We start from the raw sequence: 27383 nt of genomic DNA on the forward strand, positions 1-27383 counted from the left end.
AGCTCCGCGTGTCGCGGGGGCGCGAGTGTCCAGCTCCGCGTGTCGCGGTGGGGGGCGCGCGCGTCCAGCTCCACATGTCGCGGGGGGGGGGGGGGGGGGGCGCGTGCGTCCAGCTCCACATGTCGCAGGGGGCGTGCGTACCGCTCCACGTGTCGCGGGGCCGCGCACGTCCAGCTCCACGAATCCCCGGGGCGCGCACATCCAGCTCCACGAGCCAATGGGGCGCGCACGTCCAGCTCCACGTGTCGCGGTGTCGCGCAAGTCCTGCTCCACGTGTCGCGGGGCTGCGCATGTCCAGCTCCACATATCCCCGTGGCGTGCGCATCCAGCTCCACGAGCCAAGGGGGCGCGCAAGTCCAGCTCCACATGTTGCGGTGGGCGCGCAAGTCCTGCTCCACGTGTCGCGGGGGGCGCGCAAGTCCAGCTCCACGTGTCGCAGGGGCACGCATGTCCAGCTCCATGAGTCATGGGGCCAGTCTAGCTCCACGTGTCGCGTGGGCGCGCACGTCCAATTCCATATATCCACGGGGCGCACACGTCCAGCTCCACGAGTCATGGGGCCAGCCTAGCTCCACGTGTCGCGGGGGGCGCGCACGTCCAGCTCCACGTGTCGCGTGGGGCGCGCACGTCCTGCTCCACGTGTCGCGGGGGCGCGCACGTCCAGCTCCACGTGTCGCGGGGACGCGCACGTCCAGCTCCACGTGTCGCGGGGGCGCGCACGTCCAGCTCCACGTGTCGCGGGGGCGCGCACGTCCAGCTCCACGTGTCGCGGGGGCGCGCACGTCCAGCTCCACATGTCGCGGGGGCGCGCCGAGCAGTGAGCAGAGGCCGACGGAGGGACCGCCTTCCGGGTAAAGTATTGCGGGGCGGCCGCTCGAACTAACCAGCACAAGGTCCGGGCGAGTCGCCTGTGGCGCCGTCTGAAGTAGTGGGCACGTTTGGCTTCACATTGTGTCCATCTCGGAGAGAGTCACTGAGAGATTGAGCGAGTGAGGGGACGGTGACAGCGAGGCCTGGGTCTACAACGTGCCTGCCCTGGGTGCGTTGTGTGCAGGAAATGAACTGCAGATGCTGGTTTTTAACTGAAGATAGGCACTGAAGTCTGGGTCTCATCCAGTTTCCCGAGCCTTCTGCTGCCCGGCGCTTGCATATCACTGATGCTCTAGAATGACCGGCTGCAGCTTTATTTGCAGTCCTCCATCAATTGCTCCCTGTTGCAGGCAATAAGCAATGTCAGCAAATGATTTGTCCACCTGTTCAATTTCAGTCCCTCATTTTGCTCGATCTCATCGCCGGTTGAAAATACAGTGACGAAGGATCCACAATTTGTGTTATTTTACTTTATGATCCTATAAAGTCACCAATGTTTTAGTTAAAATAGCCAAACTTAAAAAAAGATCATAAATAGCATTTTAGGTTTATTTGCATTGTGAAATTACGCCATCTAGGCAATTCTGTTCGCGCTTTCATTAAAATACAGTTCCTAAAGAATGAGCGACAAAGTGCATTCTGGTTGGCTGTTTTCGAGTGCAGTAACTTGTCCTGCTGACCTGCTTGAGGTTCAAATCCAAAACTTCAGAGGAAGGACTGAAGGAGGGTCTCGTCCCGAAATGTCACCCATTCCTTCTCTCCAGAGATGCTGCCTGTCCCGCTGAGTTACTCCAGCTTTTTGTGTCTATCGTCGGTTTAAACCGGCATCTGTAGTTCCTTACTACACACTAAAGAGTAAGGTTGTATTAAAGTATATACCAATAGAGACTTTACAAGTAGTTCACTTTAGGAACAGCAGTTGTTTCATACAATAAACGCTGGCTGCTCCGAGATTCATAAAAGAAGTGATCATTGCTGTCGTGGGATTGTGTCGTTGCCCTTTCTCAACAATTTGAACTTTCCAACCGTCGTCACTGGGTAGCGGCCAAGAGAGGGAACCAATTCCGAGTGAATCCGCTAGTCTGGGTCTGGGATTCCTCAGTACTTTAGTTGGTGATGCAGTAACTGCAACTCAAAAAGAGTTCAACTCTTTGAGAAGGTATTTATTTCACAAAATGCTGGAGTAACTCAGCAGGTCAGGCAGCAGGTCAGGCAGTATCTCAGGAGAGAAGGAATGGGTGACGTCACCCATTCCTTCTCTCCTGAGATGTTGCCTGACCTGCTGAGTTACTCCAGCATTTTGTGAAATAAATACCTTCGATTTGTACCAACATCTGCAGTTATTTTCTTATTCAACTCTTTGAGAAAGCGGCTTTCTGCCAAATAGCACAAAAACATTAAAGTGATCAGGACCCATTTGATCAGGCCAAGGCTATATGAGAAGTTGAGACGCCAAGAACTGCAGATGCTATAATCTTGAGCGAAAGACATAGTGCTGGAGGACCTCAGCGGGTCGGGCAGCATCTAACGAGGGAATGGATATTTGACGTTTTGCGTATGATCCTAACCCAAAACATGTTCATTCCGTCCACTGATGCTTCCAACAATCCATTTTGAGAAGAAATTAGGCTGATTCCTCTGCCACTCCAGTCTGCTATGGAGCCATTTCCAATGGCTACTCCAAATACAATATGTTTTGAGTTTGGTCTCAGGGGTGCTCTGGCATCCTATGCTTCTGTAAAAGAAAATGTTGATTCATAGTTCATTGTTGATCATAATGTTGGGATATCCCTGCTGCAAGTATTGTTCATTTCACAATGAGAATGAGCCAGAGTGGAAGTGAATTGTTACAGTGGTTTGAGCTCAATGGTCACTTGAAAAAGGGAGATGAAGTAGGGAGGATAAATTAGTTCTCAATTAGGATAATATTTGAAGAAAATGGAACTTAAAAATTATAACTTATAATGGGGAGAATTAGGATCTTGCAGAAGGATCGAAAATCAGAGGGTATAGCTTTCGAGCTTTGAGGAGACCCGAGGAGAATTTTTTTTTGTTGCTGGGAATGATTGGAATCTAGAATATACTGCCATGGGGGTTGATGGAGACAGGTAATCACAACATTTAAAAAGTATCTAGATAAATACTTGCATTGGCAAGGTGTAGATTACTGTCGACCAAGTGTGATGAGTATAGGTGGGTACTTGATGGTTGGCATGGCTGGGTGTGGAGGAGGGGTTTGAAGAGCCAGTTAAAAAAAACATGACAGATGCTGAAAATGTAAAATATAAACAGAAAATAATGGAAAGACAATGCTGGTCAGGTCATATCCATGGGAAGAGACACAGTTATTATTTCAGGTTAAAGACCCTTCATCAGAACAGTGTTCTGAATCATTTGATGAAGATCTTTGACCTGAAGCATTAATTCTATTTCTCTTCCCACAGATGCAGTCTGACCTGCAGAGTATTTACAGCATTCTCTGATTTTTACCAATGGTGCCTTTCAATCAAATGAATCTGATTCTGCAAGGGAAAACGAAGGATGGAAGAATGGATAAGAATATTTGTTAAATGTAAATAGTTAAACAATGAAATTGCACTCATTTACTGAGTAAATAAAATATTAGAAAGATACTTTGTAATTTTAACTATTAAGATGGATAGTTAAATAACTTGTTCGATGTCATTGAATAGTTTTGCCTTTCTTGTGAATGACAATATTTGTAAAGCTTAAGGAAAACATGCATTCCAATCCACTAATTTAAACTTTAACATCAATATAAGTTCATTTTGTTTTAAAATAAACATCAGATCTATGGACAAGTGTGACCTGTTTTATAAACTCAAAATAATCAACAACTCATTCCTCGCCTCTTCGTTTGGTGTATCAACAATTGTATTGGTGCTGCGTCCTGCACTAATAATGCTGAACTCAAAGATTTTAATACTTTTCCTCCTGATTCCACTCTGCTCTTATTTTCACCCGGTCAATCCCTGACCCCTCCTTATCCTTTCTCAATCTCTCTGTCTCCATCCTAAGGAATACGTGAGTGTCAAGAACCTATTACAAATCTACTGATTCCCACAGCTACCTCAGCAATACTTCCTCCCACCTTGTCACCAGTAATGACACCATTCCAATCTCCCAGTTACTGTCTTTATTCTGTCTGCTCTGATAAAACTTTCCACACAGATGCCTCTGAAGTACCTTGCTTCTTCCCGAATCATGTCTTTGCGTGCACCATAGTTGACAGTGGCTTTTGACATCTTCCCATCTGTTTCCCATGTCTCTGATCTCGCCCTCTTTCCTGGACAGAACAAAAATATAGCACCCCTGATGCTGACCATCCACCCCAGTAGCCTCTTGCATTCAGCAGATCATCCTTTGCGATTCTCACCAGCTTCAATTAGATTCCTCTACCAGAGCACAGCTTCCTCTTTGCACCCCTTTCAGCTTTCTGAAGGAATAATTTCCTTTGCAACTCCCTGGCCTACTCTTTCATCTCTGCCAACTCTTCCCTTTCTCAGAATACCTAATTTGGAATGCTCTAGAGATGCTAAGCCTGGCTTTTCACCTCTTCGCACATTTCAGGGAATCAAACAGCTCTTTCGGGCAATGGTAAAGCACTCTGCCTGAACGTGGAGCTTGCAATGTGATTTCCATGTGGGAAACACAAACACATGTTAGGTGATCACTTCGTGGAGTACCTGCATTCAGTTTGCGCTGACAACTATTAGCTTCCTGTTCCCTGCTCAACTTGCATTACTTGACCTGCTGGACAGGTCCTACAGCTCTGCATTTCACAACTCTTACATTCCTTTGATTATATTATCTCTCTGTCCGTTTGAGTTTAGTTTATTGTCACGTGTACCGAGGTACAGTGAAATGCTTTTGTTGTGTGCTAACCAGTCAGTGAAAAGGCAATACATGATTACAATCGAGCCATCCACAGTGTACAGATACATGGTAAAGGGAATAACGTGAATAACATTTACTTGAATAATGTTGAGCTGCACCCATGTCTTAGATGTTGCTTTGTGTTTTTTTTATCTTTAACTGTCGTTATTAACTTTACAGATTGCTCTATCTACAGCTTTTTCCCAGGCCTATAAGAGGTGTTCTCTGTGATTTATCCATTCTTTTCCCCCACTCTACAATTTAATACTAAATTGTTTACTCTCTTAGCCAGTTCTCACAAAGGGGTTTCAGAGATGCTGCATGACCTTTTGTGTTTCCAGCATTTTTTGTTTTATTTCAGATTAACAGCATCTGTAGTATTTTGATTTTCATTAACTCACAATGCCACTGCCATGAAATACATAAAACATTGTGCCATTAATTGCAGAGTTACAAAAAGATAACTTTCAGCAATCCATTACTGTACTACAATAAGAGCACATATTGACATTGTATAAGGCACCTACAAAAACAATGTAAAAAAGGCCGTCCCTCAGCCGCCTCTGCTCACTTCCTCTAATTCTGGCCAATAATATATCTTTCACAATTGAAGGCTATGTTTTTCAATTTCCTGAAAACTAGGCTCTAAAATTCCTTTGAAACATGCCCATCACTACCTGTGCACCTCCAAAATACTTCATAAATCTGGAAACATAAAAACCCATTGCAGTTGCAATTATGAAACACAAAGATTGCTGGAAAAATTCAATGGGTCAGACAGCATCTACGGAAAGAGAAACAGGCAATTGTGCCCCTTCATTAGAACTGGGAAAGCAAGAGCTGCAGGTTGGTTTTCAATTGGAAAAAATGGGGAAGAGGGATGTACAAAAAACAAAAGGAATGTCTATGATAGGATCAATTTAAATGGCCTAACGGTCACAATTCCCAGCATATTAAGATTCTTGGACTGTGTGAGTATTTGTTGATGGCAGCCTAGATATGTGTAAATTGGATTTTAAAAAAACTTGATATAACAACAGAGAAAATAGAAAATACTGGAAAAACTTCAGCCTGTAGAAAGAACCAGCTAATGTTTTTGGTGAGGGATCCTTAATCAGATTTGCAAAAGAGGGAAATATGTAAGTCTTGCTATCAGCGGAATGTGGGTGGAACAGAGAGAGTTCCTCTGATTGAGTGAAGCCATGTGGCATCGAGGAATCAGGTTATGCAATTGTATAATTTGTTGTTGACTGGCTAGACCAGGTAAGCATAAAAAAAGAGTATGTTAATTAAAGTTAGAGAATTTGATATTGAGTCTGGAAGGCTGCAATGTACTCTTATGGAAGATGAGGTGTCCTTTTTCATGCTTGAGTTTGATTTGGTTGGCCATAGGACAAGTTGTAGGTGATAGACGACTGGGTAAGGAGAGGGGAGGCAAGTATGTGTCCGGTGGTGGAATCTTGTTGGAGCTGGCAGAAACCCTGCAGGATAATACGTTGAAAGTAAACTAATGGGGTGGAACATAAAATTTAACTGACTGAGGTTTTGATCCTTTTGGTTCAGTGTCCAATTTTGATTGTTAGCTGAACTGTAAAATCGTTTGGATCTGTTACTGCTTAAAAGTGCTACATAAAACAAGTTGATATCGACTATTGTTGGAAGAGATGGGTCGTTTTCATTAGAATTATCGAGTTATGGGCTTGAACTTGAAACAGATGTAATAGTATGTACGAATTTAAAATGAGAATTGCATTGTACATAACAGTAGTGACTGCAATATGATTCTTAAGAAAAAATATTTTAATAATGTATTAATAATTTAATATTTTAATAATGTTTTAATAATGTATTGTCATTTGCAATTTTAACAATGATGGGTGCAAATATTGGTGTACTAAATTCAAATTTATGACAGGAAGGGCATTTATATAGTCAAGGACTACAGTAAATATGAATTTTTAAAGGATTTCCCATAATAATTTCAATTGTACTTCTGCATAATTTTCAACTGTGGAGACATCTGGCTATGTCATTTGGTTTTTGCAGTCGTCTTTCTCTTCCTTGAATCAGGATAGGTGCAGAATTTCTTCAGAGAGCTCGGCCAATTAACAGCAGTTAGGATTTATTGGACAATGAACGGAATTTCAGTTTGCAGGGATCAGGCAAAAGAAACCCAGGCCGCCAGCGGTGCAATGAATGGGGGTGAAGATGCACAAGAGTCCAGGGTTAGAAGAATAGGATGCACTAACAATCACGACATAGGTCCAAAAGGGTAAGATATTGTAGATGATATAAATATGAAATATACACTTGGCTAGGTAGCTTCTGCGAAGAGAGTTGCAGAGTAAATGATCTGGAACGTTAACTCACTTAAAACTCGCAGTGCAATATGAATGTAAATCTTGTTTATGCCACCTGGAAATGTTATCTTATGACATTTCAGCAGATAACTAGGAAAAATCCTTGGGTAATTTCCAGTGCACAAGGTGGTGAACATTACCATGGAGGACATAGCTCCAATAATTTCTGTGTCTTAATGTTATTAGAATATCACAAAGATTGTTGTGTTTTATTTGTTTTATTAATGTATCGAAGATACACTATCTTCCTCACACTTAGTGAGGAAGATAGACACAAAAAGCTGGAGCATCTCTGGAGAGAAGGAATTGGTGATGTTTCGGGTTGAGACCCTTCTTCAGACTGGTTAGGGATAAGGGAATCAAGAGATATAGATAGTGATGTGGAGAGATAAAGAACAATGAATGAAAGATATGCAAAAACGTAACGACGATAAAGGAAACAGGCCATTGTAAGCTGTTTGTAGGGTAAAAATGAGAAGCTAGTGGGACTTGGATGGGGGAGGGATAGAGAGAGAGGGAATGCCGGGGTTACCTGAAGTGAGAGAAATCAATATTCATACCACTGGGCTGTAAGCTGCCCAAGCGAAATATGAGACGCTGTTCCTCCAATTTGCATTTAGCCTCATTCTGACATTGGAGGAGACCGAGGACAGAAAGGTCTGTGTAGGAATGGGAAGGAGAAATTAAAGTGTTCAGCAAATGGGAGATCAGATTGGTTCAGGCGGGCTGAGCGAAGGTGTTCCGCGAAATGATTGCCCAGTCTGCGTTTGGTCTCGCCGATGTACAAGAGTCCACATCTTGAACAACGGATACAGTCGATGGGGTTGAAGGTGCAAGTGAACCTCTGCCGCACTTGAAAGGATTGTCGGGGTCCCTGGACAGAGTCAATGGAGGAAGTATAACGACAGGTGTTGTATCTTCTGCAGTTGAAGGGGAAGGTACCTGGGGAGGGGGTGGTTTGGGTGGGAAGCGATGAGTTAATGAGGGAGTTGCGGAGGGAATGATCTCTGCGGAAGGCGGAAAAGGGTGGAGATGGGAAAATGTGGCTAGTGGTGGGATCCCGTAGGAGGTGGCGAAAGTTTCATGGGATTGTGTGTTGTATGCGACGGCTGATGAGGTGGAAGGTAAGGACTAGGTGGACTCTGTCTCTGTTGCGACTAGGGGGAGGGGGAGCAAGGGCAGAGCTGCAGGGTACCAAGGAAACACGAGAGAGGGCCTCATTTATGATGGGAGATATGTGAGGAAGTCTGTTTTACTGGTGAGTTTCCCAGATGGTGAACAGCATTGAATTGCTTTGAATTGAGTTGAGTTTTTCATTGAAATTCTTGTATGTAACATTCACTGTTAATTTCTTTATTTATCTCATGGAACGTTATCAAACAGCTAAACCCTTCCATCTCTCTGTTGACCAATCTGCCTTTAGCGCTAAATGTTTTGCCTACAGATTGGTTGTTATTTTTTACCAAGTTAAGTAAGTTGCTGGGTTTGGCTACAAATGCAGACACACACTTCAAGAAAGTGTTGTTCAAATAGTCAATATGATGTCCTGTTTACCTGGATTTTGATTTTGTTTTTTGGAGCCTGGACTGATGGGATTGAATTTGTTTTTACTGTTACTTGATGACTCCACACATGAAGGGATGAGGCTTGAAATGAAATCACCGTATAGTTGATTGGCAATCTCATTTAGAGTCTTAAGAAAGAAAAATGTGAGAAATGTAGATAAGGGAGTTGTACTTTGGGATGAAACATGATTTGGTTTAATCATGTTAAGAGCAAGGTGAGATTTACTTTATGTTAGTCACAAAGTATTCCTAATGTGGATGCACCTGATCTGATCAATATACTTGCATGCCTTTGAGAGAAAAAAATGCGTGGAGCCTGGAGCTGGTTCTGTTTTGGTGGTTTTAATATTAGCCTGATCTGAACTCTGTTAATGGTCCACTGCTTTATATTGTAGAGGAATGCAATTATAAATCACTTTGCCTTCAGTCTTTCAATTTGTGACATTATCTGAACTGTTGATGAAATTACCGCTTTGTGTTGGCAACTATATTTATTACTTTATCAAAATCGCATTAAAAGTCGGGGTTATTTATAATTTTCAGTGGAAGTGGGACTGAAAGTAACGCCCTGATAGAATTGCAAGAAGTCAACTGTGCAGCACTTTTAAAGCTCTTTTGCTTTATGAATGTTCCATTATTTCCATGTCTTTTATCCCTGCCAACAATGTTTTACAATTATTCACTGACCTAATCTCATTAAACAGAAGCAGTTCACCAATTCAATGTACTGATTTTCACAGATGTCAGAGCTTTTCTCCTAAAGTAAAGCCTACTTGTTAAAGACTTCACTGTATCTATTATTGGTTGAGGGCCTCTGTGCAAATACTTTATAACTGATATAATTTTTCTGCATTATCAATAAATGTAGATGTACTCTTGAATCATTGCATGAGTCTAATTTTAAAAATGAGGGGTATCTATAAATTAAAATAATCGCATTCCTCATAAGCAGTTCTAAGATTTGCAATCACTTCATCTTTTAGGAAATATTAATCCTGTATTAATCTGAGTTATTAAATAAAAAATACTTTTTACTAGATACTATATTTTTGGATACGATTTTAGTGATGCTTGTTTTTCTGCAGAAATATATTCTTAAGTTTCTAAACTAATGTGTGAAACTGGATGTAGCGACCCATTTGAATTAAAATAATAGGACAGACTTTCAAAAATAAATCTAAGAAACAACAGATTCTGAATTATCCTATTATGGACATTTGCCTTTTGCAGTGCAGTGAATTGTGGCTTTATAAACTTCACGGCAAGAAGATAAGGTCTCACATGGTAGGCTGGTTGAGAATGTCTGATCATATGGGATCCAGAGTGAGCAAGCCTGCTGGATACAAAGTTGGCTTGGTGCTAGGAGTCGAACGATTAGCGGAGGGTTATTTTATCAGATTGGAGGCATGTGACCAGTTGGGTGCTGTAGGGATAGGTGCTGAGTCCACTGTTGTTTGTTATCTATATTTACGATGAAAATGTAGTTTGCATAGTTAGTAAGCTTACAGATGACACCAAAATTGGTGGTTAGAGGACGGTGAAGAAATTTATCTAAGATCACAATAGGATGTCGATGAAGTGGGGGGAAATGGGAGAAGGAATGCCAGATAGAATTTAACCTAGACAAGTGCAAAATGGTGTATGTTGATAAGGTAAAGTAGAGCAAAACCTACACAGTGAATGGGGTGTCATGGAGAGTACTGTAGAGCAGAGAGACCTAGGAGTACATGTAGTTCTCTGAAACTGATGATACAGGTAGACAAGATGGTTAAGAAGGCGTTTTGGTATGTCAGGGCATTGAGTACAGGATTTGGGATGTTATGTTGCCACTAAATTGCTGAGACCACAATTGGGAGTATTGTGTGCAGTTCTGGTTGCCTAGCTACTGAAAAAAATATCATTAAGCTGGAAAGGATGCAGAACAAAAATTCACAAGAAGGTTACTGAGACTGAAAGGTTTGAGCTCCAGGGAGAGGCTGGATAGACGGGCTTTATTCCTCCAGATTGTAGGAGGCTGAGGGATATCCTTATGTAAAGTCATGAGGAGAATTGAAAAGGCAAATTGAAAAATTTCCCATAGTCGGAGAGTCTAAGATGTACAGAGCATAGGTTTAAGTTGAGAGTGGATATATTTAAAGGAGAATCTTTAAATATGTAAAGTCATGAGGAGCATTGAAAAGGCGGGTAGTCACAGTCTTTTTCCCAAGGTAGGAGAGTCTAAAATATACAGAGCATAGGTTTAAGTTGAAGGGAAATATTATTAACGAGGATTTTAGGGGCATCTTTTTCGCACAGAGAGTGATGGGCATTTGGAACAAGCTGCAATGATCAAGGGTGAAGAACATTTAATTTTCATATGTATCAGGATCAGACAATGACATGCTTCCTTGCTGCAGTTTCACAGGCACATGGAGCTGTAGAGGCGGGTGCAATTACAACATTTTAAAAGGTACATGGATAGGAAAAGTTTAGAGGTATATGGGCCAAATGCATGCAAACAAGACCAGCTCAGGTAGTCATAGAAACATAGAAACATAGAAAATAGGTGCAGGAGGAGGGGATTTGGCCCTTCGAGCCAGCACCACCATTCATTGTGATCATGGCTGATTATTCACAATCAGTAACCTGCGCCTGCCTTCTCCCCATATCCCTTGATTCCACTAGCCCCTAGAGCTCTATCTAACTCTCTTTTAAACCCATCCAGTGAATTGGCCTCCACTGCCTTCTGTGGCAGAGAATTACACAAATTCACAACTCTGGGTGAAAAAGTTGCTTCTCACCTCAGTTTTAAATGGTCTCCCCTTTATTCTTAGACTGTGGCCCCTTGTTCTGGACTCCCCCAACATTGGGAACATTTTTCCTGCATCTAGCTTGATTAGTCAATTTGGTTAGTATGGACAAATTCAGGTGAGGTACCCGTTTCTGTTCTGTATGACTTTAAAGGAACTTTATAAATTCTGGGTAAAATAGTCCGTAGTTTCAACACAGGAGCCAGGAACAGCAGAGCAGGAACAGAGGAGAAGCTCATTGGTGCAGCTGGTAAAATTGATGCCTCACAGCATAGGAGACCTCGTATTCATCCAAACCTCCAGTGCTGTCTGTGTGGAGTTTGCATGATTTCCCTATGACTGTGTTGGTTTTCTCCGAGTGCCCTGGTTTCCTCCCATTTCCCATTGACCAGATATGGTAGTGAAGTAGCCATATGCATAATGAGACAATTTCTTCCAAGCTGCTATCAGGCAACTGAACCATCCCATCACCAACTAGAGAGCGGTCCTGACCCACCATCCATCTGGTGGAGCCCTCGGGTTATCTTTATTCAGATTTTACTGGATTTTATCTTGCACTAAACGTTATTCTCTTTACCCTGTATCTGTACACAGTGGGCGGCTTGATAGTAATCTTATATAGCCTTTCTGCTGACCTGATCACACACAAAAAAAAGCTTTTCACTGTACCTCGGTACATGTGACAATAATAAAATAAAATTAACAGGTCAGAGGCTAGAAATTCTACAGCAAGTGACTTGCCTCCTAATTCCCTAAAACCTACCTACCATCTACAAAGATTAAGTCTGAAGTGTGATGGAATACTTTCTGTAGGGGCCATTTGTGTTTGTTAGCTGTCTTAGCATATTGTATCATTTTGTATCATGCTGTATTATTTTTGGTCACTTGGGGGTTGTCGTGAGATGAATACATATATGGGCATATGTGCATATATGGACTGGGAGGAGCCAGAATTAGGAGTATAATTGGGAATGCACTGACGTAATGCTTTAGACGCTGAGAAGCTATGGCGAGATACAGTTCTTACCAAGTGTATGACGGGAGAAATACTATCTGTTTGTAACTCTACTTCAATAAATGTCTAATTAAACTGAAAAGTCATGAAGATCTCTCTCTTGTTATTTGCGTCAAGAATGATCACTCCACTCCGCCGTGAGGTGGCAAGTAGAGGAGACGCCTCGATGAGAATGATCGAAGTTGCCACTATATTGTAAGAATTGTGCTCCATGAGTGATATATTGTAAGAATTACCTCAGCCGGAGTGAATAAACTGAGAACTGACCATGGTGAGTGAAGATAAAAATAGACCTGTCTCTATGAGTGAGACTGAAGCTTGTGAATCGACTGGATGGTACAGGGATTGTTTCATTTTGCAAGTCTGAACCGAATACTACAGACTGATCAGGGTCATTACCTGCGTTAATCTAACTACGGAGATTGAAAACTTCGTTAGCCTTCGTACAGGAATGGGAGTTCAGTATTAAGCTTTATTGGAAAAGTTGTTTTTCAGAGGTTGTATTGGAAAGCTGCTACTGAAACATTTGGAAATGCTGAGAACAAAGAAGTGACCTTGAGCATCGCTAGTTATCAGTTTGTTTTGAATTCCTTTGAAGATACGACTTTACGTCAACACGTCTTAAAGGGATATTGAGGTACAAGCAGCATGCCTGTACTTAGATCTGATGTTCAGCCACAAGGTGGCGCCATCCGAAAGGATTCCCAAGGGAAAAATGGTTTTTCTTCATTTTGTGGAGCTTCAAAGTTCTCATGTCTTGAAATGGACTGCTACACTGAAAAGCCAGCGTGAGATTGAAGAAGAACAGAAGAAAAGACAGTTGAAAATAAAAGAAGAACAACTGAGAAGAAAGAAAGAATTTGAACTCAAGATATAAACAAGCTATCAAGTTAATGAAAGCCACGAAAAAGCTAATGAATTCACGTAAAATTGTAAATGAAGTACGATTCAACTTGATTCAATTTAACCAGCTCAATGATGAAATCAAAGAAGAATACGAAACATTGAAACAGCTGAGAAGACGGAAAGAAACAGCTGATTAGTATCTGATGGGATGAACTCTTATGTGGAAAAAGGAATTGGTCAAAAGGAAACATCAGCTAAATTGGAGCTGCAAACAGCCAGAAGCAGTTTAGCAGCGACTGCAAAACCTGTAAAAGCACAGGTGCAAGAAAATTATCCCGAAATACTTTATATTGAACAAAAGGACAAAGAAAAGAAACTGGAACATACAGAACAGAAGGAAAAGCCAAGTGCGAGTGATGCTGTTCTTCCATCTCAAACGTGTGGCCATATTGGGGCCGGTGATGAAACCTGCATCTCCTCCAAAGCAGTCCAAGCTGATCCATTGGCTGGAGAATCTGGTCCTAAAAATACTTGTCTGAGCACAGAGATGATTAAGACCAACTCTGAACTAGAACCAGATATTAAATTGACTTTGTATGATGAAATAGTTGAGAGCTTTGTTCGGGATACTAATGTTAATGCACAACCACCGTGAAGAGCTGGAGGAGAATGGATCGCTGTTGCATTCAGTTGAAGTAGCACCAGAAAATCGTGAATTTTCGGATCAAGAAATGATAGAACTGGAAACTTCAGGAGATCCTGCACCAGAAAACCCAGTACATTTTAAAGACGTTTCAACCACAGTAATTGCTGAAAAAACTAGTTCCACAGTGAACTCTACAGTTTTTGTCGATGGTGGAAAACTAAATGAATCCGACACCAGCAAAATTAAAGATGACCATCCAGAAATCTCTGTTACAAATGGAACTACTCTGGATGGTGAACTGAGAAACCAGAGCACAATGGAAGATGGACACCATTGTCTAGACCTATCTTTCATGACAGAAAAACGGCAGCAAAAGTGGCTAAGGTAGTGTTTCATATCTACGACTGGACAATTCCTTCTTCTCGATCGATAGCACAACGGTGCTTAAGTACGTCAACAATGAATCTAAACGCTTTCAAACATTTGTAGCAAACAGAATCTCTTTTGTAAGGGATGCTACTGATGTAGTACAATTGAGATATGTTAGCACAAAGGAGAATCCTGCAGATGAAGCATCGAGGACTAACAGCAGACCACTTTTTAAGCTGGAAGAAAAGAAGATTGAAGAAGATCCTGGCTAATGGGCAAAATATTGGAGACCATACCAGATGCACAAGGTCTTGTGCGCTCAGTTCAACTTCAAACTAAGAGCAACATCTTGGAATGACTGATAACGAAGATATGTCTGCTACTAGAAGCTGATACCTTAGTAAAGCAAAGATTGGTGGTCTTTAAGATTGAAGAATCACTTTTGATTATGTGTAAAGTTTTTTATGGCTCCTTTTAATGTTTATTAGTAATTGTTTTGTTATATACTTAGAACAATTAGGGGCCGGTGTGTAGGAGCCATTTGTGTTTGTTAGCTGTCTCAGCATATTATATCATTTTGTATTTTGCTGTATTATTTTTGGTCACTTGGGGATTGTTGTGAGATGAATACATATATAAGCATATGTGCATATATGGACTGGGAGGAGCCAGAATTAGGAGTATAATTGGGAATACACTGACGTAATGCTTCAGACGCCGAGAAGCTATGGTGAGATACAGTTCTTACCAAGTCTATGACGGGAGAAATACTATCTGTTTGAAACACTACTTCAATAAATGACTAATTAAACTGAAACGTTGTGAAGATCTCTCTTTTGCTGCTTGCGTCAAGAATGGTCACTCCACTCCTCCGTGAGGTGGCGTCTAGAGGAGACGACTCATGAGAAGGATCGAAGTTGCCACTATATTGACTCTTCACTTGTCTGGATGAGTGCAGCTTCAACAGCATTCATTCAGCTGACACCATACAGGACATAACAGCCTGTTTGATAGGCACCACATCCACAACCATTCACTTATTTCACCACCGACATACAATAGAAGCAATTTGTACCATTTACAAGATTCACTGCAGCCACATATCAATACGTTTAAAAAAGCATCTTCCAAATCCACAATCTCTACCAGCTAGAAGGACATCGGGATACCACTAGTTGGAAGTTACTCTGTAAACCCCACACCATCCTGATTAGAAAACATATTGCTCTTTCTTCTTTGTCGTGGATCAGAATTCTGGTAATCTCTTCCAAATAGTATTGTGGGTATATGAGGGGGGGAGGAGAGGGTGCTGCACCAATGCAGGAGAGGTTTGGGCCCAACGGGTTCACTTGGTCTAGTTTCACTATAAAGGACAACGGTGACTTAACTATGTTTGCTTTCCAAAAGTTTACTTAATGTTGAAGTATAAAAATCATCTTTTAACATTTGTACAATTGAAATAGATCTTTGGAAATAACTAAATGCTGTTTGTACGAAGCAATTACATCTTGTGTCAGACAAGAGACTCAGTCAACTGAAAGACAAACATTTAATCTGAGTATTTGAGAAGATAAAATATGAACCATCTGGAAGAAAGGAAACATTAGCTGATATGAAAGAAATAAATTGTATGCACTGAACATGCTCTTTTGAAATGTATCTGATTTCAACTTATAATCAGAAAAAAGTACAGAGGCAACGGTCTTTTAAAATGTCAATAATTAGACATACCTTTGTCCAAGTACAACAGGTATGGTATCATAGGGTTGTACAAGCCAGAGTTGTCTGAAAGAATGCGATGAAGCTTTGTTACAGTTTGGGTGAGATAACATCATTACACTAATTTGGTTTAATCTGCTTTGTTGGTGTTTGAATGTTGTGTGGTGTTTCAGCAGTAAGGTAGTGCCATCTCATATCAGAAGACTGTTACAGATGTACTATATTTTGTTGTCTAGGGATTGTTTAGTTTCTGCTTGTAAGAGTACCTTTTCGTGTGAGCTACAATCTTTAGGAGATGTTTTCATTTGGCTAGTCTTTCTGGTAAGTGGGAAAGCCCACGATAACGAGTAAAATTCAGCTCTGGGATGTACACTCTTGCAATGATATCTAATAAGTTTACATACTTGAAAGATTTATGCAACTAGTTTTTTTCCTCAATCAATACATAGCTTTATCTATTAATTTCATACAAGGAAACAATGTATTATCTTTTGTATGTTTGAATAAAACACCTTATAACTTTGGTAGATGTATTTAGCAAGTTGAATACCAGTTGTGTATGATTTGTATTAGAAAATGAAATTCATATAATTGTCACATGGGTATGTATATAAATTACCAGCGCCTCATTGTCACCTTTCCTCAGTGAATCTGATCCTTGGTGGTTTACTGTAACTCTATTTATACTCTTATTTTCCTACCTTTGTAATAATTGTTATTAGTTCAAATGAAGAGAAATCTCAAATTAAGATCACACAAAACTCCTAAAAATATTAATGCAGAGAATTATTTTTGTCTTGCATTGAAACAAAACAAGGTAGAACTGGCTGAGGAAAGTGCATAGTATTGTAGATCATGAGCAACTCTTTTATATGTTCAGTGCCAATGTTGTTTCTAAGTAGAAGCATTTAAGAAAAATACTCTAATTAAATGAAAGCAGACCAGGTGCTGAATGTGGACCTAATTAAAATAGAGAGCTGGATGAGCACTGTGGCTTCTGCATTTTCCTATTAATTATGTTTCAAACTAAATCCTTTCCAGGGTAATTGGAGGTTTCCTCCAACCCTAGCAATTTAGTAAATTCTGCATTGAACTTCAGTTAAAGGTTAAATGCCTGTCACAAAATACAATTCTACTTGGATCTAACATTACAGCAGTCTCCAACTGACTTGAAAAACCTTTTTACAGAATCAGTGAGAAGTTATTAGTTTCCACTTGTATCTGCTACACTCATGCTGCAATTTTGAAGGTGAATTTTTACAAAATGAAAGAGCAAACAATAGGAGAATAAATGGAACAAATCTTTGCCCCATCAAAATGATATTGTTGACGATATTAATTTTTAACCTTGTGACATTTGAGTGTTTAGTATTTTTTGTGTTACGCAGCTTCAGAATTGCGTGCAATCAAATGAATTTAGTCTGAAAATAGTACTCAGGCGGTGTTTGCTTAGGAAATTGCCTCAAGCCATCATATGCTCTTTTGACTTGGAGCTTTCCCGTTTGTGAGCTTGAGTGGATATTTCTAGTTATCCTTCACCAGAACAAGTTGGGTGCTTTTCCTTTGTACAGCCCTCTGTGGTGTATGAATGGTATTAAGTGCCACTGGTAATGTGAAATTCACATCTGTGCATCCTGACGAGGGGCTAATGTGGCAGTTAATGCCTTTGGGCTAAGGAAGGATCTGCATTTAATATATCAGCAGTTTTGAAACAATGCACCTCTCAATTTTTCTCTGTGGGTCGGAAAGCTGAAATTGAAATCTTGTGCTGATGTTGTCAGAAGATGCCATTTGAAGTGAACTTTGAGGTTTCTGTCTAGCTCATGTGGGGTTTTTGTTAAGTAAACTTCGAATGGATATAGAGTAACTGTGTTCTAAGACAGAATAACGATGCATGCCATGTACAGAAGCTATCTTAACACTATGTGGTCATTTATTGTGAGGTAACCAGGTAGGTTTTCACCCACCACTTTGAAGGACACTAGGGTTAACGAATGCTCGCCATGATCAACGGAGCCTGCTCTAACTATGTGGAGTATGTCAGTGGCCTGTATTGGGGAGAGTTGCACTTGATTTATATGGGATCTCATTTGTCATGGGTCAGGTTTCTATTTCGTACATAATTTATTCCTCTAAGGATTGACATTATGTAAAATGAACAGTCCCTAAGAGAAATTTGGTGCTTTTCATTCTTTTGAAGTAATCAAACAAATCTAAACACTAATTGTGTAAGAAGGAACTGCAGATGCTGTTTTTTTTGTGTCTAAACACTAATTGTGATTGATAATAATTTTATTGTATCATTGTAACTTAAAGTTAAATATTTTGGGTATGGACAGCTCTAGTGAGCCCATTCCTTGTTATCCTTTGAGGTGGTGGACGTGATCTGTATGAAGCTTATATCACATCGTAATTAGCTGTGGAGTCCCACGACATTGACGGAGTTGGAGTTATGCGACAGTGACTTTGACAGAAATTATAAAAGGTTCTAATGAATGATCTTTATTAAATGTTAACTCGACTTTTTGTTTCTGGCCCTCTGTTGATTTGATGTATAGTTCTAATATTTTGGTTTTGCATATGATTCATAAGTGAATCCTTAGTTTTCAAACTAAACTATTGTTTTTGTGGTTCTACATTATCACTTAAACTGCTGAGAAAACTATTGATATCCTGTATTTCTCAATACTGTGTAAGAAGGAACTGCAGATGCTGGTTTACACCGAAGATATACACAAAATGCTGGATTAACTCAGCGGGTCAGGTAGCATCTCTGGAGAAAAGGAATAGGTGACGTTTTGGGTCGAGACCCATCTTCAGTCTGAAGAAGGGTATTGACCCGAAACATCACCTATTCCTTCTCTCCAGAGATGCTGCCTGACCTGCTGTGTTAATCCAGCATTTTGTACTTATCTTAATAGCGTCCCATTTTATGATTTATCTGCCTTAATGTACTTGCCTAATGAAAGACTCCTCAGCTGCAGAACTGACAACTTTTACATAGAAACATAGAAAATAGGTGCAGGAGTAGGCCATTCGGCCCTTCGAGCCTGCACCACCATTCAATATGATCATGGCTGATCATCCAACTCAGTATCCTGTACCTGCCTTCTCTCCATACCCCTTGATCCCTTTAGCCACAAGGGCCACATCTAACTCCCTCTTAAATATAGCCAATGAACTGGCCTCAACTACCTTCTGTGGCAGAGAATTCCACAGATTCACCACTCTCTGTGTGAAAAAAAACTTTCTCATCTCTGTCCTAAAAGACTTCCCCCTTATCCTTAAACTGTGACCCCTTGTTCTGGACTTCCCCAACATCGGGAACAATCTTCCTGCATCTAGCCTGTCCAACCCCTTAAGAATTTTGTAAGTTTCTATAAGATCCCCCCTCAATCTTCTAAATTCCAGCGAGTACAAGCCGAGTCTATCCAGTCTTTCTTCATATGAAAGTCCTGCCATCCCAGGAATCAATCTGGTGAACCTTCTCTGTACTCCCTCTATGGCAAGAATGTCTTTCCTCAGATTAGGAGACCAAAACTGTACGCAATACTCCAGGTGTGGTCTCACCAATGCCCTGTACAACTGCAGCAGAACCTCCCTGCTCCTCTACTCAAATCCCCTCGCTATGAATGCCAACATACCATTCACTTTCTTCACTGCCTGCTGCACCTGCATGCCTACTTTCAATGACTGGTGTACCACGACACCCAGGTCTCGTTGCATCTCCCCTTCTCCTAATCGGCCACCATTCAGATAATAGTCTGCTTTCCTGTTCTTGCCACCAAAGTGGATAACCTCACATTTATCCACATTATACTGCATCTGCCATGCCTTTGCCCACTCACCTAACCTATCCAAGTCACATTGCAGCCTCCTAGCATCCTCCTCACAGCTAACACTGCCCCCCAGCTTCGTGTCATCCGCAAACTTGGAGATGTTGCATTCAATTCCCTCGTTCAAATCATTAAATTTGTTGGATTTTTTTGTTTATTTCCCCTTCTGTGTGGAAAAGCTGCTTTCCTGGTTCACAACTGCTTTAACTTTAAAATCATAGCCCATTGTTCTGGATCCCTCTCCTTCCAGCAACCTAAAAGAATAACATTTTGTCATTTTAAATAGCTTGGTTAGGCCATTCCTCGGTTGTAAAACCCAACAACTGGGTCTTTCCAGTTTGTGTTTAACAATGGAAGTATGTACATCTACTTTCTGTTGCAATTGCCAAGAAATAAAATGGTACTCTAAAATCGGATTTACCCAAAATCGGATTGGGTAGATTTAAGCAACTCTGCCTGCGTTTCATCAGAAGTGAATGTCTTAGTTGTTCAATCTATCCTGCAATTAATTGGGTAATTAAGTGATCATGCCGATGTATTCATGCCAGTAACAATAGAAACATATTTGTGGCAAATCTCTGTTGCAGTTTGAAGTGATTAAAAGTGTTGTTATTTCAGTGTCATACCCAATTTCCAGCATCTTTTTGGGTCAAACCTGAAATGTGTAAACTGCAAATTTGCTGCTAATTCTGAGATAGAAATATCGAGAGATCAGAAAATGAGCAGTTGGTTTGATTACCAGTGGAACAGAATTTCACTAAAATAGTAATGTAAATGTTTTGATGGATTGTAGAAAACATTTTAAAAACTCTTTTGGTCATGATCATTGGTAGAGTGAATGATATTCAAAGGTTTCAAAGGTCTTTTATTATCACATGTAGCAATTAAGGTACAAATTACCGTACAGGCATACGAAAAAAAAAGCAACAAGACACACAACTACATAAAAGTTAACATAAACAACGACCACAGCGGATTCCCCACATTCCTCACTGTGATGGAAGGCAAAAATGCCCAATCTGCTTCCTCTTTATCCTCCCGCGGTCGGGGCAGTCGAACCATCCGTTGGGGCCATCAAAGCTCCCGCAGCTGGCGGTCGAAGCTCCTGCGTCGGGGCGATCGAAGCTCCCGCGTCGGGGCGATCGAAGCTCCTGCGGTTTGGAGTTCCCAAAGTCGGTCTCTAACTAGAGACCACAAGCTCAGTGATGTTAAAGTCCGCAAGCACCTATGGTTGGAGCTCAGAGGTCGATCCTGGGCAAAGGGATCGCGGGCTCCGCTTTGTTAAAGTCCCGTAGGCACCCACAGTGGAGCTCTCGAAAGTCGGTCTCCAGCAAAGGCCACCAACTACTCGATGTTAGGTTGCAGTGCGGACGGAGATACGATACGAGAAAAAATCGCATCTCCGTCAAGGTAAGAGATCATAAAAAGTTTCCCCCAACCCCACCCTCCACATAAAACAAGCTAAAGAACACTAAAAACATACATTTAACACATACTATTAAAACACAAAGAAGGAAGGGACAGACAGACTGTTTACTAAATATGTATTTCTCTTAATGAACCAACAAGTTAAAATTAACTAGTATTTTTCCAAATTAGTTTCACTCTGTATGTGATTTGTTCCATATTTTATCCATCATCAACTCATCTGCTCCCAGTAGGAAAGCAACTGACTGTTTTAACTTTGTGTTGCATTTCTAACTTAAATCTGCTGGCAATCATACTGTAGTGTTATTCTTTACACAGCAGTACTGACAGCTTGAACTTATTTAATGCCTCTACTTAGTGTCTCGCGGCAGCTCACAGGACCATAATGAGACAATTTTAGCTGCAGTGACTCCCATTAACTATTTATGTATTTTTAATATAACTTTGCCTTTAAAATTTGAACAAATACTAATTTCATGTTTTATATTATTTTAATGGTGAATGTTTCCCTTTCTCTTAAAGCAATTATTACGGAGTTATTATTTGAATAACTGACATTGATGTTGAGCATGATCATCTTCAGATGGATAATCTAGGTAATTGTATCAGGACTGCAGAGTGCTTCTGAGATGCCTTTGTAGTTGCAAGTCTGACATTTAGCTACTGTGTATGTGGTCTATTCGTAGTGACCAAGATGGCACATCGAACAGTTTATAAGTTTCTTTTTGTGTAATAGGTCTCTCCCAATGATGCGGTTTGTGTGGATGTGCTTTAGGATTACTCATATTTATGGAAGATTGCAGCCAAATATCTTTTGCCTTGGGTCTTTTGCAAGAATCTGTTTCTCTAATTGTGTGAAAGTTGTTAACTTCTTCAGCTTTGAAGCTGCTTCTAAAGGTAATAGTATCGATCCAAAAAGTTTGCATGACCTCAAACAATGCTCAAGGATGTTGCTAAGATATGGGGAAAATATATATTTTCTGGATTTTCTGATTTTTTAAGATGTTTGTGGATAAGCAACAAGTTTGCTAGCCAGCATGTTGGAATTGACTTAAAGGTCCTGCGGACAGACAAGATTGCATTGTTCAATTGAACATTAACAACTTTTGCCTTTGTCCTGGCATTCACAATTCAATTTGTTGTGGTCAGGCAGTAAGAGGTCTTATGTCACTTGGGCTCAGATGGTGTCGGTCAAGTCACTTAATTGCTGATGTCCATGATGATTAAGCCTCATCCAAGGAGGATTCCCCTTATAAGTGGAAGTTTGCCTTGCTATGAGGTATAGGATTTGTTGATCCAGTGCCATATTATTCATCGATGCATTGAAGAATGTTAGTCTTGGTGCAGAATATTGTGATGTCTGTTATGGAGAAACCAGGGCCAGCATTATTAAGTTACTCCAGTATTTTGTGTTTATCTACCATGTAAACCTGAATCTGCAGTTCTTTCTTGCACAATATTATACCTTACAATAGACAATAGGTGCAGGAGTAGGCCATTCAGCCCTTTGAGCCAGCACCGCCATTCAATGCGATCATGGCTGATCACTCTCAATCAGTACCCCGTTCCTGCCTTCTCCCCATACCCACTCACTCCGCTATCCTTAAGAGCTCTATCCAGCTCTCTCTTGAAAGCATCCAACGAACTGGCCTCCACTGCCTTCTGAGGCAGAGAATTCCACACCTTCACCACTCTCTGACTGAAAAAGTTCTTCCTCATCTCCGTTCTAAATGGCCTACCCCTTCTGCAGGTGTAATGTTCTGAGGCAGAGATATAATTATTGTAATCTTCAATATCAAGCCTTTAAAATGGGCACTGCCATAGGTTGCTGATCAATATGAAAAGATGTACTATTCTTGGATTTCTTCTGGAAATTGCCTTAGGTGTGCAGAGCTAGGGTTAAGACTTGGTTGTCATAACTGTCTCCAGGCTGGCATCCAGCCACTGGTGCAATGGAAGGCAGAGGATAAATATGTTTCAGGAGTATGGAATTGTGTACAGGAATGAGTGGGTTAACATATGATGAGCGTTTGACGGCACTGGGCCTGTACTCGCTGGAGTTTAGAAGAATGAGGGGGGGACCTCATTGAAAAGTACTGAATAGTGAAAGGCTTGGAAAGAGTGGATGTGGAGAGGATGTTTCCACTAGTGGGAGAGTCTAGGATTAGAGGTCATGGCCTCAGAATTAAAGGAGGGTCCTTTTGGAAGGAGATGAGAAAGAATTTCTTTAGTTAGAGGGTGGTGAATTTGTGGAATTGTTTGCCACAGAAGGCTGTGAAGGCCAAGTCAATGAATATTTTTAAGGCAGAGATAGGCATATTCTTGATTAGTACAGGTATCAGGGGTTATGGGGAGAAGGCAGGAGAATGGTGTTAGATCAGCCAAGATTGAATGGCGGAGTAGACTTGATGGGCCGAATGGCCTAATTTTGCTCCTATCGCTTGTAACCTTATGAGTGATGTCGGTATGGTCATGGTGCAGCAGTTAAATTACTGGATTTGTAATGGCAGGGTTGGATGAACAATCCAGAGATTTGGGTTCAAACTCACTGTAGTAACTGTGGAATTTGCATTTTATTTAATTGTTGTTTTCATTAAATGCAAGTCTTACGAATGATGACTACAAGAACTAATAATAATGTAAAAATCCATCTATGCCATTTATGGGAGGAAATCTGTCATCCTCACCCGATCTGGTCTATGCATGACTCGAGACCACCTAAAGTGGTCATTCAGTTGCAAGTGGTTCACCACACTTTTGATCAATGGCAGCTAGGGGTGCGGATTAAATTTTGGTATTATGATAAATGAATAAATACCAAAAGCTTCCATGGTTTCTGTTGATTGGCTAGTTGTTGAAGACCATGATCCCTTTAATTGAAGAAGGGTCTGAAGAAGGGTCTTGACCCGAAACGTCACCCATTCCTTCTCTCCAGAGATGGTGCCAGTCCCACTGAGTTACTCCAGCTTTTGTGTCTATGGTTTAAACCGGCATCTGCAGTTCCTTCCTACACATCCCTTTCATCTGCTGTGCAGTGGGATGCTTCTGGATTTCACGATATTGAAGTGTATCATTACTAAATGGTGGATCTGTTGGGAGTTAGTTGAAGAAATTCAAGAAGTTACTATCTCTATTGGGCTCCTCCTATTTCTTAATTGTAACTTAACCGCCTCCTTCATTTGTGATGGCTGTCAAATAATTAAAGTCATTGTCCATTGTAGTTAGTGATAAATCTCCCACATGTTTCTGTGGAGAGGTGCTGTTTTGCTTTTCTTTTGTGTTTGTAGTTATGACATTTATCTCGATGTTTTGAGTTTTGGAATTCTAGTGGATTAATGTCATCAAGATATCATCGCAACTCATGTTTAGGATGTCAGAGCAAATATAGAGACCCAAATCAGGCTCTTCATTGTCTTTAGGCTGTCTGCGGTTTAAATCTTTGGTTTAAACCAGCATCTGCAATTCCTTCCTACACAAAAATTTGGAAACATTGGTTTGTATTAATTTAACTTGATCAATTTTTTTGAGGAGATGACAAAGGTAATCAATGAGAGTAGGGGTGTGGGTGTTGTCTACATTGATTTCAGTAAGGAATTTGATAAGGATTTGCCATGGCTGATCCAGAAGATTATGATACATGGAATTAATAGTGACTTGATAGTATAGATTCGGAGCTGACTGACTGATAGAAGACAGAGGGCTGTGGTGGAAGGGTAACAATCAGGCTGGAGTTTTGGAAGGACAATATTCAGGCTGGAGGTTTGGAAGGACAATATTCAGGCTGGAGGTTTGGAAGGACAATATTCAGGCTGGAGATCTGCGCTGAGATCGCTGCTGTTTTGTTCGAACTCCTTCCATCGGGCAGACGATACAAGGCCTTCTATGCCCGCACCTCCAGACTCAGGAACAGCTTCATCCCCAGGGCCATAGCTGCTATGAACCGGTCCTGCTGAGCCGGATGGCCACAACGCATAGATCAACTTGCACTTTACCCTGTCCAAAACTGTTACAACTGTTCGTTTCGTTGGGTTGCTGCTGTCTAAATTACCTAAATTATTGCATCGTATGGGAGGCGCATTCCCAATCTCGTTGTACCCCTGGGTACAATGACAATAAAGATATATTGTATTGTATTGTATTGTATTGTATTGTTTGTAATATATATAAATGACTTGGATGCAAACGTAGGTGGGTTGATTCGTAAGATTGTAGATGACACCAAGATTGCTGGGGTCGCAGACTGTTAGGAAGGCTGTCAAAGTATACAGGGGGATGTAGATCAGCTGCAGAAATGGGCAGAAGAATGGCAGGTGGAATTTAATCCAAGCTAGTGTGAGGTTTTGCACATTGGGAGGTCAAATGTAAGGAAAATTAATGGCATTACTCTTAACAGCATTGATGTACAGCAGGATCTTGGGTTCCAAGTCTTTAACTCCCCGAACATCACAACACAAGTAGATAGAGTGATAAAGAAGTTCTCATAGGTTCTAGGAGCAGAATTGGGCCATTTGGCCCATCAAGTCTACTCCGCCATCCAATCATGGCTGGTAGATTTCTTTTCATAGATCAGGGTATTGAGTATAGGACTCGGGAAGTCATGATGCAGCTTTATAGTACTTTGGTTCGGCCGCATTTAGAGTTTTGTGTGCAGTTCTGGTGGCCCCGTTACAGGAAGGACATGGAGGCTTTGGAAAAGACGCGGAGGAGGTTTACCAGAATTATGCCTGCATTAAAGGGGATCGGCTACAGGGGGAGGTTGGGCAGACGTGGATTGTTTTCTGTGGAATGCCAGAGGTTGTGGGAAGACCTGATATAATAATATATTAAATTATGAGAGGCATAGATAAGGTAAACAGTTGTAATCTTTTCCCCAGGATGGAAAAATCAAATACTAGAGGACATAGCTTTCTGATGAGAGGGGCAAAGTTTTACACAGAGGGTATTGTGTGCCTGTAATGTGCTGCCAGGAGTGGTGGTTGAAGTGGATAGGTTTGCGGCATTTAAAAGACTTTTAATATGCTGGGAATGGAGGGATATCGGTTACGTGCAAGTAAATAAGTGATGGTCTTGGCATCATGTTCAGCACAGACATTGTGGGCCAAAATGCCTGTTCTCATAGGTTCTAGGAGCAGAATTGGGCTATTTGGCCCATCAAGTCTACTCCGCCATCCAATCATGGCTGATAGACAAAAGGTGCAGGAGTAGGCCATTCGGCCCTTCGAGCCAGCACCACCATTCAATGTGATCATGGCTGATCATTCTCAATCAGTGCCCCGTTCCTGCCTTCTCCCTATACTCCGCTATCCTTAAGAGCTCTATCTAGCTCTCTCTTGAATGCATTCAGAGAATTGGCCTCCACTGCCTTCTGAGGCAGAGAATTCCACAGATTTACAACTCTCTGACTGAAAACGTTTTTCCTCATCTACGTTCTAAATGGCCTACCCCTTATTCTTAAACTGTGGCCCCTGGTTCTGGACTCCCCTCAACATTGGGAACATGTTTCCTGCCTCTAACGTGTCCAACCCCTTAATAATCTTATATGTTTCGATAAGATCCCCTCTCATCCTTCTAAATTCCAGTGTATACAAGCTTAGTCGCTCCAGTCTTTCAACATATGACAGTCCCACCATTCCCGGAATTAACCTAGTAAACCTACGCTGCACGCCCTCAATAGCAAGAATATCCTTCCTCAAATTTGGAGACCAAAACTGCATACAGTACTTCAGGTGCGGTCTCACTAGGGCCCTGTACAACTGCAAAAGGCCCGCCGGAAATTGGAGGAGCAGCACCTCATATTTCGCCTGGGCAGTTTGCAGCCCGGTGGTATGCCCGCCGGAAATTGGAGGAGCAGCACCTCATATTTCGCCTGGGCAGTTTGCATCCCGGTGGTATGAACGTCGACTTCTCCAACTTCAGATAGCTCCTCTGTCCCTCCCTTCCCCTCCTCCTTCCCAGATCTCCCTCTATCTTCCAGTCTCCACCTATATCCTTCTTTTGTCCCGCCCCCCTGACATCAGTCTGAAGAAGGGTCTCGACCCGAAAC

At 41.4% G+C, this 27383-nt stretch overlaps 1 protein-coding gene across 3 annotated transcripts in view; it reads left to right on the top strand.

The window, feature by feature from the left end:
* The first annotated feature begins 808 nt into the window (after nt 1–808).
* focad (focadhesin) overlaps nt 809–27383 on the top strand; it is a 195048-nt gene continuing 168473 nt past the window's right edge. For all 3 annotated transcript variants that reach the window (XM_078396041.1, XM_078396039.1, XM_078396040.1), the window contains exon 1: nt 809–851. The gene's annotated coding sequence lies outside the window, so the exon portion shown is untranslated. The remainder of the gene's footprint in view (nt 852–27383) is intronic.

The sequence above is a fragment of the Rhinoraja longicauda genome, chromosome 3 (assembly GCF_053455715.1).
Source record: "Rhinoraja longicauda isolate Sanriku21f chromosome 3, sRhiLon1.1, whole genome shotgun sequence".
NCBI lineage: Eukaryota > Metazoa > Chordata > Chondrichthyes > Rajiformes > Arhynchobatidae > Rhinoraja > Rhinoraja longicauda.